This window comes from Gavialis gangeticus, unplaced genomic scaffold, assembly GCF_001723915.1.
Source record: "Gavialis gangeticus isolate Ggan-Ray unplaced genomic scaffold, GavGan_comp1, whole genome shotgun sequence".
Taxonomy (NCBI): domain Eukaryota; kingdom Metazoa; phylum Chordata; order Crocodylia; family Gavialidae; genus Gavialis; species Gavialis gangeticus.
The window spans coordinates 3,474,057-3,487,975 of record NW_017728997.1 but is presented as its reverse complement, the minus strand read 5'-3'; the positions used below and the strand labels follow the sequence as shown (position 1 = coordinate 3,487,975).

Genomic DNA, 13,919 nt, shown 5'->3' with positions numbered 1-13,919 from the left:
AGGGCAGAGATGACAGTGAGAAAGACATGGGATCATATGTGGTTTGCTTCACTTATCTATTTTTATATTATGGGTTAAACTAAGAATTCAAGGAGCAGTGGGAACATACCAGTTAGCAGCATCTCTACCAAGCCAAACAGCTGAGGCCAGTGAGGACAAGAGGATGGCTTCCCTTATGTCTTTAGGTTGGGGTGGGTAATTGGGAATTTTGGTGACCTGGCACTTGCGAGGTCAGCCACCCCTTTACCCCCTCCCCGCCCCCGCTCCTTGCCTGTAACAGCTCATCAGCATTCTCTAAGTGGATCTTCCCCTTGGCCGAGTGGATGGCATAGGGTTGTGGGTGGGTGGGGAGCAGAATCTGTGAGCAGGGTGGGTGAGTGGAGTTGGGGCTAGGGTTGGGATCTGTGTGGGTCTTAGGCTGGTTTCCAAGGAGACCCCACCTGTCTGCTCCATCCACCACCCCGGCGGTGGGTATGTGGCAGATAGGCCAGGGTTCCCTGGAAGCGGGGCTGGGGCTGGGAGCAGTGGTGGAGACTGGCAGCAGCAGCTGGAAGAAGCTGCCATTGCAGGGGCTGCCGAGAAGTGAGTTCGCCCACTATGCTGCCCTAACGCTACTGCATGCCTGGGGATGGCAGGACTGGCCATTCTGGGCTGCCCCTTGCACTGGTCTGGGTAGGGCCAAAGAACCTACCACAGGCCAGGTAAAACCCTTTGGCAGGATGGATCTGGCTCCTGGGCTGTATATTGTCCACCCCTGTTCTAGGTCCTTTAGGAAAAAAGTAGATTCGTTAAAGGATGCTGCTTGGCTTAAAGGACTATACAATTTGGCCCACAGAGACTTTTTTTAAAGAATGTTACCTGTTATTCCTGTTCCTTGTTGCACAAATTTCACTGTGGGCTAATATCCTTTTGCTGCTTATTATTTTCTAGTCTGGTCTCTTCCATTTCTTTCTGGGCCATCAGACTTTAAATGTGTGTACTGTGAATAGTGGAACTTTTGGCATTCAGTGCTTTGACTTTTGGTAGGTTGTAGAATGATGGAAAATGTAAGCGAGTCTATTTAAAAAAAATGAAATTATTCTGTAGCAAGTTGCTCCTGCATATGTCTAATAGCATGCCCCTTAGAAAGCAATTTGGATTAATTAGAATGTTCGGGCACTTTGCGATAAAGACATGTCTAGTAATTATCCAATGTCCAGAATAATCTATCGAGTCTGTGAAGTTAAGTCTGAAAATTATTCTCCCCTAAGTATTTGTCTTTCTAGTTGCATTTCTGTTATTAAATTTGTTTCCCCATCACTTAGATAAGAAGAAATGTAATTATTTAGCTAGCAAATTTAATGGCGAGGTAAAGAAAGCCAGTGAAAGAAACAGTGAGATTGCCTTGCACTTATTCTGTAACTATGCATAAGACAAATTACATCCCTGTGATGCACTGTTTGGAAGACCTTAGATAAAGTATGAGGAAATGAGAGTCATAGATATTCATTAAAACCATGTGTGTATATCGTACTTTCCCATGCTTCTTGCATCTCTAGTAAGTGTCAGATGTCCTCTGTGCACCTGTCCTATAATGCTAATCCTCCCCCATCATCGTCTCCTGCTATATCTGCTCATCTTTCTTCATGTCTGAGGGCATGATCCTGAACTGCAGAATCATAGAAAGTTAGGGTTGGAAGGTAATGGCTAGAAAATGGCATTTAGAGGTTTGTTTTTGGGAACTGGCTTATAAGTAAAGTAGGTATGCATTAGAACAATGGCCCACTGAACAAAACCGGCCCCAGGACCAACCCCTGGAGCACTGCACTTGATACCGGCTGCCAACTGGACATCAAGCCAGTGACTACTACCCTCTGAGCCTGATGCTCCAGCCAGTTTTCTATCCACCTTACAGTCCATTCATCCAGCCTGTACTTCCTTAGCTTGCCCAGGAGAATATTGTGGGAGACTGTATCAAAAGTCTTGCTAAAATCAAGGTAGACCACATCCACTTGTTTCCCTGCATCCACAACCAGTCATGTCAGAAGGCAATCAGGTTGGTCAGGCATGACTTGCCCCAGGTGAATCCATTCTGACTGTTCCTAATCACCATTTTTTCCTCCAAGTACTTAGACATAGATTCCTTGAGGATCTGCTTCATGATTTTTCCAGGGACTGAGGTGAGGCTGACTGGTCTGTAGCTCCCTGGATCTTCCTTTTTCCTTTATGAAATATGGGCACTATGAAGGTTTTGGTGTTAGGCTTCTCTGACCCAGGCACTTTCACTTTTATTTTAGAGTATGAAAAACCACTAATGGAGAAGATACATGACCAGATGGTCTCTCTGGAATCCATCCCTTTGCAAAGGGCCAGCACAAGACCAATGCATCATTTGAGTCCCACTTTAGCTCTTAAAAGAGAGGTTAAGCGGTGCACTTGCTTTCTTAAAAGCATTCTTCACAGGCATGAATTCAACCCTAATGAGAAAAAAGTAAAGTGCTTCTCAGACTCGCCTATGTTGTAAGATCATCCGTGTTGAATTGCCATCCTTACTCACAGCTGTGTTTCCTAGAAGGCAATCAGGCAGGCTTCTCGCATTTAAAGCTGTGTCGCAAAGAAGTAAGCAGAAGAGTGGATACCATATCCCACAAAACATCTGTTGAACTGATTAGAGTTTTTTGTTTCATTCAGGAATGATTAAAGGTTTCTGAACTATGACCTGATTTTTATTTATTTTTTTTAACTGTCTTCCTTGGCCATCGTCATCAGCTGTATCATGGCAGACTAAATGGCAGAGTTAGATCCGTCTCCCCCAATTCAAAATGAATTGTAGAGTTTAATGAAGGGGACTACTATATTTGCTTTACTCCAGAGGTGTAACTGGCCAGGACTATGTGGGGGACAGTTCTCTCTTCCTCCCTTTCCCCTGTACCTTCTTGGCAAGACTCTCTGGCTTCAGAGACTCCAGTGCACAGCAACAGGAGGTGTCACTGAATTTTTGTTGTTGTTGCAGATGCCCTTGTTGAGTCAGCAAAAAAACCTGCTTTTGGCATCAAAAAATTGAGGTGACATGTCTGCCCAGCAGCAGCAGCGAACTCCAGCTGCTGGCACTTGACAGAACTACGTATTCCAGAGTGGGCTGCAATCACTGACACAGGCTCCTGCCCTGACACTACTTGCTGGAGGGAGGAGTTAGGGGTCTAGAGTGCTACCTCCTGTAGAAACACAGGTCTTGCCCCACAACATTTTACTATCTGAGTATGTACAAGAAACAAAATAGGAACGCAAGGAGCGACGTGTATCAAACCAATGATCCATCTAGCCCAGTATCCTGTCTCTGACAGTTGCAAGTTATAGATGTTTTAGAGGGAGACTATATGAACAGGGAATGTTTAGTATAATCCCTAGCATCACTGGTTTAGGGATGTCAGAGGATACATCCCTTTCACAACCCAAGGGAAAACCACCTGTAGTTGGCAAAGATTTCCCTGCTATAGCTTTGAGGTCAGGTATAAGGGCAGTGGAGCTGAGGCTAAGGTTTTATCCCAGAGTAAACCTTGGTTTGTTCCTTGGGATAAGCAGTGGAACAGTGGGGAGAAACCTGAGGCTCCAGGGGTATTCCACGGACAGGTTAGTGACAAGAATAATAAGGATCTTTTAAAAAAATGTTTCCAAGGAGCTTCTACCAAGCTTCAAGGACAACATGGAAGAAATCACACAGGTGGTTATCCGAAAAGAAAACAATGGTTAGGTGATGAAAGTTGCCATCATGGGTACATTGGAGGCAGCAAATATCTCAATAGCTAAATATGATGGGTAGGTAGGAGTAGAAGCATGAAAGGGAAGATGAGCTTACATTTGACATGGCAGGAAAAAGGGAACCAATGGAGGGATTCAAAGTGAGGTGACGTGCTCAAAGTGATGAACTAGAAAAATAATTCCTGAAGCCACATTTTGGATGGATGTGAGTGGGACAAGATTGAATTTGTCAGTCAGACATGAAAAGAATCTTGAATAATTGAAATATGAGGTGATGAGTGCTGGCACTGGATTTATAACCCAGTTTTGTTATTTTGCTTTGGGCGAGCATAACTTTTAGATTTGCCACAACTTTTTTGGTTCATAATAGGCAAATATTATTGCCTATTATACAAAAATAAAAATAATACAGGCAAAGCAAGCAAGCTGATTACAAAATACATTACCTAAAATTTTCAGTGCCCAGAATATATACAATTCATTGTTTTGAAAACTTCTCCTTTTGTAGTTTTTCTCTTTTGATAACTTTTCATTCTGGGTACCGTTGATTGGTTTTCTTGTGGCTGCCATGCTGTCCACATTTTGTTTTGTTAGCCAAAATTCTACCTTTATAAACCCATGACATGCACACATTCATTTGGTTATTTTATGTCAAACCAGAAATTCCAAGGGGTTGTGTACCTAGGCACTGTAACCCTGGAGCCAGGCCTGTTTTTGTTATGAAAATAATGTTTGGATACTTTAAATTTTTTCAGGATTAGGCCTTTGGTGCCAAGCCTATTTTTATTATAGTTGTACCTGATCTGAAGGAGTGTAGATAGATAGAAAAGGACATATCTTACTTGGAACGAATCTCCATGCCCATGTTGTTGGCCATCAGGTTGTTGTCCTGTCTGAGGAACAGGCAGGGTGGTGGTGGCATCTATCTGGAGTGACTAATAAAGGAGGCAGTGGGAAAGGCATATATGGGGCAAGACAGAGCTCTATTTTAGCCATGATGAACTTGCTGATGGGTAAACCTCCAGTGAGGCCAAAGAGATAGGGTTGGATTTTAGTTCAGCAGAAGGATACTGATCTGGAATAAAGAGGTAGAGCTGTAGTTTGTTGGCCTGCAAGTGGTAACAGAATTTCTGCTTGTTGAGGGAAAAAGAGAAGGTCCAAAGACAGAGCCCTGTGCAACCCTTGCAGAAAGTTGCAGTGGCAGTTAGGAGGATTGTCTGAAGGGGAACAATTTCAGAGATAGGAGGAAAACCAGGAAAAATTAGAGTCACAGAAGCTGAAGGAGGACAAGATTTCAGAAAGAAGAGCATGAACTTTATTGTCTAGTTTGACATCCTGCATAACACAGGCCAGAATTGCACAATAATTGCTGTCAGGAACCAGCTCATCTAGAGCATATCTTGTAGAAAAATATCCAGCTTTTATTTTAAAGACTCTGAGTGCTGCGATAATATATTACAACCTTTAGTAATCTGTTCCAGTTCTCAGTAAGTACCCTCCTATACGTAACATGCCAAAAAAAGATGTCACTCTATAGTATTTTCTAAATAGATCCCTGTCTCAGGACTTACTACAGTTAATGGGTATCGCATTAGGGAATTCCACTGCGCGTAAGGTCAAGAAGGATCTTGATCTCTAACTTGCATTTTTCAGAATTAAGAGTGCTGAAGTTCCTTTGTCTCAGGTTTTCATTTTTTTGCCTCCAACATGCCCCACTTCCAACACTGGGGATTTCACTGCCAATCAAAAATCAGTCCAGTTTTACTAAGAACTAAGCATGAGTCTTTTGATGGATATTGGCCAAGCTCTACACTTCTAATGAAGCCTAAAATTCAGGTGAATGATTGTTGGTCACAATCACCGTTGATGCATTTCTCTCATTAGTCTTACTGAGAGTTAAGTGTGCATATAAAGGTGAAATTAAATCCTTGGTACTTTCTAACTCTATCAGTGCCTCATTTTTTATGAGTACCACATTCACTCAACACTAGCGTAAATTAAAATGAAGATCAGAGTAGAGCAGATTTGCCTACAGTGTCATTGACGTCTCAAACCTTTGTAGAAAGCTTTAACTGATACAGTATGCTTGACTGTCCTCTCCTTTCCCCTGATATAAATCAGTTGGAACACCACAAATTCCTTCCTGACTGAAATTTACCTCTGCTAAGTCCATATGTGACCATGTTCATCATTTTAAAAATCCGCTTATGTGTTACATTGTATATAAATCTTATTGTATATAACTCTATGCCCCATGTCCATTTGGGATTGGATTTGCCCAGGGAGATTATGAACAACCTGCATGTGTAAAGAATGGTGGGATCTAGACAACCATTGCTTTGGAGGAGGAATCTGGGTGGGTTGCAGACAGGCATGAGGAGGAAAATTTGCTTAATTTTAAGCATGTGAATAAGTCACATTTAAGGAACTACTCCCTTGTTTAAAAATAGGCACGTGCTTGCTGAATTGAACCTTGTACCTTCCGTACCTTGCTGAATTGGTATTTTACTTTGTAATCTCTTTGTTTCAGATTAACTTTACTTGCATTTTTTAGGTGTTTTTCTATGCTTGGTGAGACAGAGTTGTAGTATATTAATAGCCTATGCATCTTTCTTTATAGTTTGTGGTTCAAAATTATTCATGGATACACATTACATAGATCATTTGTTGAGAGTGAAATGCCTTTGCATAATATTTGTTTTATTTTGATTTAACTGTAAAATGTTTATCCTTGTACAATTTGTAATTTCTGTAGCATGTGAAACCTTTAAGTAGAGTGCCTCATATAATGGATTTTGTACCATACAGTTAAATTTGAGTATCCCAGATTAATGCTTGGAAAACATGAAGACTTAGAGGTACTGTTCTTGACTGGAGATTTGTAGCTCCAAGTGTCTGTTGGGAATACAGACATAGCACAGCTTTATCAAAACAGCACTAATAGGCCTGAAAAACCTTAGATACTGTGTTTAGGGATATCCTATTAATCAAAAGATTAAGGAGGAAAATAAAGGATAATATAAAGGCAGGTTAGTTTTTCTAAGTAATTTTCCATTTTTTTTCTTTTGATCCTATGAAGCAAAATCATTTGGCATATATATGTCACTAAAATGTACACCATACCACTTTGGCTTGGGCTTGACCTACATTTGTGCCCCAAATGTCTCTTTTTTCCCCCCCGGGATGCTCCGGGCAAGTAAGTTAACTTATTTCCTATTGTTTGCATATGCTGTCAAGCTGCTGCTGTTGCTTTGGTGACTATGTGGTTACAGTTCATCTTCAGGGAAATGGCAATTTCTGATAGTTTCACCTTTGATACACTTGAATGGATTTCAGTGTAAGGGAGAACAGGCATTCCTCCAGCCTGGGGGCCTTCTATCTGCCAAATGCTAATGGCCCACTGCAAGCAAAAGGAAGCCCAGAGTTTCTTTTAAAAGTATGCTTGTATCTGGTATAATGAACCCGTTAGGCTGCCTAAGTTGGAAATAGGAATTGCTCTTAGGTCAGTATCTGGCATTGGCCAACATTAGATGCTTTAAAGAAAAGTATAATAACCCCCAAGCAGGCAGATGTAGGATAATTTTTCTCTTTCATTGGTTCTCTTCCTGATCTCAGATAGTTAAACATTACCATAAAACCTAACACGTGACTTCTAAAAGCCATGGCAAAAATGTTCAATAATCATTGACTTTTCACGCAGTCTTGTTTTCCAAGGTCCAGTCCCTCCTAGAATATTGCCTTCCGTGTGTGTATGATGCCCCTTTGCCCTAAAGTGAGTGTTATCGGCTTGACATCACTAGGACTAGCTGTAGTTTTCAGGATTACTCCTGTGCTGTCTTTGAATAATTTGAGGAGGGATTTGTTTGAATTCAGTCAGTATTGTGTCTGTTACAATATAGTGGCTACTGTACAAAGATATAAACAGTCAAATAATTTAAGTTTTGCTGTGCCCAGTGGCTCAGAGTAAAATAAGCCTTTTGCCGAAAGAATGGAATAAAGAAAGGAAAAGGCCCTTCAGTGAAAAGGTATAAATGGCTAAAGATGAAGTTAAAGTGGCCCAAATATGAAAGTCCTACACCAAAGCTTTTTCTGAAGGGAACTCAGTGCATGTGCTTTTGCTATTGGCACAGTCCTGTTATAACGAGCACAAGTCCTTTGCATAGGCCAGAATGTGTAGAATCACAATGAAACTGAGGAACTACACGTTTCTAGGTGCTATATCACCTCTGTATCTGACCTGCTGCTGCTTAGTGATTTGGCGTGGATAATGTAGTCCTCTACTTTGTGGCTGTGCAAAAGATTGGACCTCATGTAAGGGTATGGGGGCACAACATTGTTCATGTATGAGACCCATCACCCTCCAACTTTCCTTGCGGAAGCTTCTTCCGGAGTATATAAAATGCCCCACTATTGCTAACATCTGTTCAGCAACCCTCACATTTCCAGTTCTGGGAGACCAGGAGTGAATGAAGCGTTGGCTGCTGCCAGTTGTCTTTACCACCGTGTTGATTAGATCTGCTAGGAACAGAATTACATGACACAATGCTAAAAATGCCTAAAGCAGCCTGTCTGCAATAATGCTTCCTATTTTATTAAACTGGTGTGAGCAACAGTGGGGAATAGAAAATGTTTTTAGTGTAAATGGGGCCTTAGGCAGTGACCATGGATACGTAAAATGTTTTCAGTGGGCTCTCCATTCGTTGGACATTCATTGTGTCTACCTACAGGTCACTTTTTCCCACACAAATAAACCTTTTAAAGGTATGACATACAAAATGACTAATACCTATGGCTTCCTTTGAGGCTATGTAATGGATTCCAAACAAGGGTGTGCTTTGTAAGAGCATGGTTTACAAAGGCAAAAAAAAGGAGCTCTTAAATGAAGTCCAACTTTGCACAGATGAAATGCTTAAACTTTCTGAGCTTTAATTTTTCTTGAGCAGAAACAAAACTATAGTTATTTACCATAGGAAAATATTCCTGTGTAGTATTCTGACACATTTTAAGTGGAAAAAACATCTGAAAAATCTGAAGGAGGGAAGTGAGGAAGGAAGAGAACACTAGAAACATTATTTTACTGTTAAAAGCACAGCTGATGCCCTTGGGATTAATTTGTAGATAATTGCCTAATGCAGCAGGAGATGGGGAGGAGGAGGAGGGCGGATGTCTCATTCCAGGAGAGTTAGCCTCAGCCTGCTTCCACTGAAATTAATGTGAATTTGGGGACTATTTCTGTGAGTTTGGATCCTTAATGTTGTAACCTGTGACTGCTGAAAATTATTGTTTGCAATTTTGGATTTCACAGTGCTGAAATATAGTTCCTGGAAGAAAATACACTTTTGCTATGAAACCTGAAAACAAACTTTAGGAATTTTTTTCTACTAACAGATTTTAAGAGTAATGTTTTCCTGCTATGCAGCTGGCTAGTGATCAGAAGGATATAGGCTTTATATATCTTAATTGTAAAGCACTGTAGTGAATGCACATATTCAAATCAGTGTCTGTACTTGCCTGTTTTCTATAACTTACACTTACACATTCAACTTTAAATTAAAAGCATTTGTCAAGAAGTTTTTATACTTATTCAAAAGACTGGATTTCTCACTCAATAGCTTATGCAGCATTTTTGTGCAATCTGAACTTCATTCAAGGTTGCACAAGCTTGAGGTTTTCAGATTTTAGAAGGTAGATTTTAGTGCATGAGACCTGTATATGTAGAAGGTTGGGCACAGGCTAATAAGGATAAGTCTACAGTACTTATTAGCCATATTATTCAGCAACTTAGTGAAGGATACTTACTGATAGTTCCTCTTTTTCTCTGTTCAGCACCTCGGACTGTTTTAAGTCATCTTCTGAGAATGACTTAACTTTGCTCCAGTCCACATACTTTATGCAACATATTTCCCTCCTCAGTTAGGATATTTTAATAAACATGAATTCAGGACGTCAAATAAATGAAGATGCCCAAGTGGGTGGTACAAATATTACAGGTTTCAGAAATGTCATATCCTTGTATGTCATTATATAAAGCATGGAGAATTGTATTATAATCCTCCTGGTTGGCGGAATTTTCAAGGACTTTTCTAATTTTTTTAGATGAAATATTCAGTTTATTCCTAAGCTTTTAAAATTATTACTATTAACTGAATTGCATCTTTAACAAACACATACATGTGGACCTCTGGTAGTCGGTGACAAGGCCAGGCTTTCTTGGCAAGTCCTTGAGCTGGAGACATCTATTTTGTGTTTTTTGCATAGCCCTATTCAGCTTAGGAATTGATAGAAGCCAGCTCAAAACAAGAAGATGTGTCCCTTGTCTGCTCCCTCTCAATCCTTCCTTTACAGTCTTTGTCTAATTACATTTTTGTATATGCCCAAATGAAAGTGAAAAAGGACATCCATATTTTTCCCCTCCCATGCTTAATTTTAATCAAAATGAAGAGAGGGGGGAAGGAATCACTGTGTGGGCATCTTCATTGTAATGTATGATCACAAAAAAGCATGCATTAGTAAGGTTCCAGTACATCTATCACCTTATGTGAGCTCAGCTAAAGATTGATTTGAAACATTAGCGCAAAAGGGTGGAGTACTTCTGATACGTTGTTAATATTTCAAATGAGTTTTAGCAGAGCCCTGTCTATCATTTTAATGTTGTTGTCATGCTTTTTTTTCTATCAGGGATGGAGTTAAAATAGGGAGAGCTGTGCATGTTTCCAGTGCAGTGGAGGGACAATCACAAATGGTATTTTAACTGATATATCTGACAAGGGCTCTCCTATTTTAATATAATAAAACTAATGCATACCTACCTGTGTATATATATGCACTGATCATGTCTTGTGAACTCTACAAATCACTGAAGCTTTATTGTCCTATGAGTGTATTAGCAGTCCTGCTAAAATTCGGAGTCATTGTTAAAGATGTGCATGTTTAAGAACTCCAAAACATAACATGCTGAAATACCAAATGGTACCTGTTCTTTTCAGTATCTGATTTATAGGAAGGGCTTGTTTTGTTTACACCTAGGAGTCTGTTTGAGGTTTACGTTGACACAATATCTCCTCTGGTGCCGAGATTCTGTGCTGTGTTAAAGTAGCTTTACACCATATTTGCCCCTCCACATCTTGGATTAGGGGACCAGAATGACTCCTATATAACAGAGCCTAACAGGCATGCCTAAATTACTAGAGCCTCCTTAGCATTCTCCTTAGCTTTCTATAACCAGTAGAAAGCTAAGGAGGTGCTAGTAATTTAGGGATGCCTGTTAGGCTCAGTTACAGGTTTCCCTCGTTTTATGCGGGTTCTGTATGTGCGAATTCGCTTGTATGCGATGACCCTTTTTATACCAAAAATTCATTATATGTGAGGTAAATTCACTCTTATGCAGTCAGTGTAGTGGAAGCCTGCAGTCAGCTGCTTTGTGCGGTACATTGGAGGAGTGACACACACCAAAATAATTTCCTGTGTGGATCTGTGCTCCTCGCTCGTTGTCTGTGAAGTGTTTCTGTAGTTGTCATCCCCACTAACTAAACATTTACCAACACCCTGTGCTTGTGTGTACTGTCTGCTGTTGGTGAGTACCAAAATTGTTTCGTAAAAGTGGTAGAAATGGGTCTGGGGGTTAGTACAGTCATGGTCTTGGAACATATCCCCGTTTGTTGCAATGTAAAGTGGGTTCCCTTTATGTGAATTCAAATTACGTGCCATTTTCCAGGAACACGTGTACAGCATAATGTGAGGGAAACCTGTATGTGGGAGTCATTCTGGTCCCCTAATCCAGGATATGGAGAAACAAACATGGTGTAAAGCCACTTTAATGTGCCCTGATGCTGAGCCATGAGACCTTACTGTGCCTCTTGAGGTATGTCTATACTTCAACAGTAGTGTTAGCTCTTTTCAGTGGGGGAAATTATCTTGTCAAGATATATCTCTACCATGCCACAATGAATGGTGTAGTTGTACCCTTAGAGGCACAACACAAAAATACAGCTGTATGGGCAGGTCCCAACAAGTGCACATGTGCAGGGACACATAATAGTAGTGCAAGTATACTTTTGCCACTGCTGTTTGTCCCCAGGCACACCCCTGCATGTGCACTCTGGTGTGCAGCTAATTGCCCCAGATGGGGTACGGGAGGCTGGAGCCAGCACCTGTGTTAGCCCTATTAGTCTTGCCTAGGGTGCTGGGGGCCTCCCAGGGCAGCAGCAGTAGCAATCCAGCTGTTTGGATCTTGGCCAGCAGCCAGAGCATAGGCCTGGTCGGCCAAACTCCCTTTCTGGCAGTGCATGCTGCTGCTGTGTGCACCATGCCGCTTTTTTAGCATTTTTTTTTTTAAACCAGGATCTCCCAGTGTAAAAACCAAACAAACAACCCACCGTACTGCTAATTTGAAAACACTGACTTCGAAATCAACATACTTGTAGTGATTGGCATATAGGTAAATTTGTATAGGTACCCATAGATTAGTTCAAGCAGAATTGATGCATGTTATCATTTTTGCTGTAAGTTTTTATCAGAGGTACTCTATAAACACACTTTAAAGCAGCACTTTTGAACCTCCTTAGTACAAGATATGCATGCTATTAGTCCAAAGCCAAAAGGCTCATGATTCATCATATAGTTCACTGGGCTGGGCTCCAGCAGAATCAACAGTGTTTCAAGCCATGGTGACTTCATATGTCAGTACTGCTCAGTACGTGTTGGTTCCAGACATCCCCTTGAAGGATCCATGTGTTAATTAGCCCTGCACACACAAGTGGAACTGGATGTTCTTGTCACAAGTCCTGGGATCCTCCAAAAATGGATATGCAGATGAGGTGCAGTGCTGCTTGGTCCAGCTCTATCTCACGGAGGGCAGGGCCACACTAATCCCAGGCTGTGGGCTGAAAGAGGGGGCAACAGAGCCTCTTACCTACTTAGATATTTGGTGATGTTTGCCAGACATTTAAGGCTGGTGAACAAACAGGAATCATTAGAAACAGGAAAGAAAGGAGCTGCTCAGCTGTGGGAGTGAAGAAGTCCAGATGCAGTCAATGTATTGGCTTTCTAGCAGTTGAAAAATGTTGGGTGTGAGGGGGACTGAGCACAATGGACACAGTCTCATTCAGATGGGCTGCCCTACTCTCTCCTTACAGTTGGTTTCTGTCAACATCTTGGCCTTACGTGGAAAGGAATGCTGATGGTGTTGGTCCAGTTGGTTTTACTGTGTCTGAAAGGGGCGATCTTCTTGACTTTGAATGACCTGGTGTAGTTTTGGGTGGAGGCCTGTCCACTGCACCGTGGGCAGGCACCCTTAGGAGAGTCACCTATAGCCTCCCAATGGGAGGATCTTAGCTATACATTGTATGGAAACAGGGGGATTGATCTCAAGCTTTCTCTTTAGCTTTCTCCTATGGCCTTCTGGCTAGGGGCAGGTGAGACTAGGAGGCATCTGAACCCCAAGGCCTCCAGGCTTGGGCCTTGCACACAGGATTGTGCAAGGCCTCCCAGCCCGGGGCCTTGCCATGGATTTGGGAGTATTTGAAACCGAAGACTGATGAGTCTAGGAGGTAGGATATTTGCTGGTGGTAGCACCACACAGACCTGAATGCCTGAGCTCTGCTCAGTTAATGGAATTTGGAACTGATTTGACTAATTTGGCCTGAGACACTAAATTAAAAAAAGCAAACAAACAGCATCTTAGACTTTTGCTAAGATCAAGCATTTTGTGGGACCAACACGAGGTTGTCAGGGTTGGCTGTGGCCCTCCAGCTGCCTACCTAGTATTGCAGTACCTCCAGGCCCATCAGGTTTTTGGGTTTTCTTTTAAGGGCCAATCCCTGCTTCCCCCCCACCAAAAAAAAAGTTCCATCAGCATTTTTGGCACTGGGGGGGGTGTTGGAGCTTGCTCCAGCCTCTGAAGTGCTGACTTGGTATTGCAGTACCTCCAGGCCTGGTGCTTATTCCCTCCTGGTAAAACAACTGCCTATTTTTTTTAAGGGCCACATGAAAAAATAAAAAAAGGTTCTCATCAATTTTGTGGCAATGGGGGACTGCTTTTCCATTTTTCCCTTGGCTGCCCCATGGCCTTTTGGCTAGGAGGAAGCAAGACTAGGGGGTATCTGAATTTCAAGGCTTGTGGGCCTGTGGCTTTCACGTAGCGTGCCACCCCCCTCCAAAAAAAAAAAAAAAAAAAAAAAAAG

At 41.7% G+C, this 13,919-nt stretch overlaps 1 protein-coding gene across 3 annotated transcripts in view; it reads left to right on the top strand.

The window, feature by feature from the left end:
- The window catches only part of GRM7 (glutamate metabotropic receptor 7), a 679,515-nt gene that overhangs the window by 184,160 nt on the left and 481,436 nt on the right, over positions 1 to 13,919 (top strand). The gene's annotated exons all lie outside the window — the stretch shown is intronic.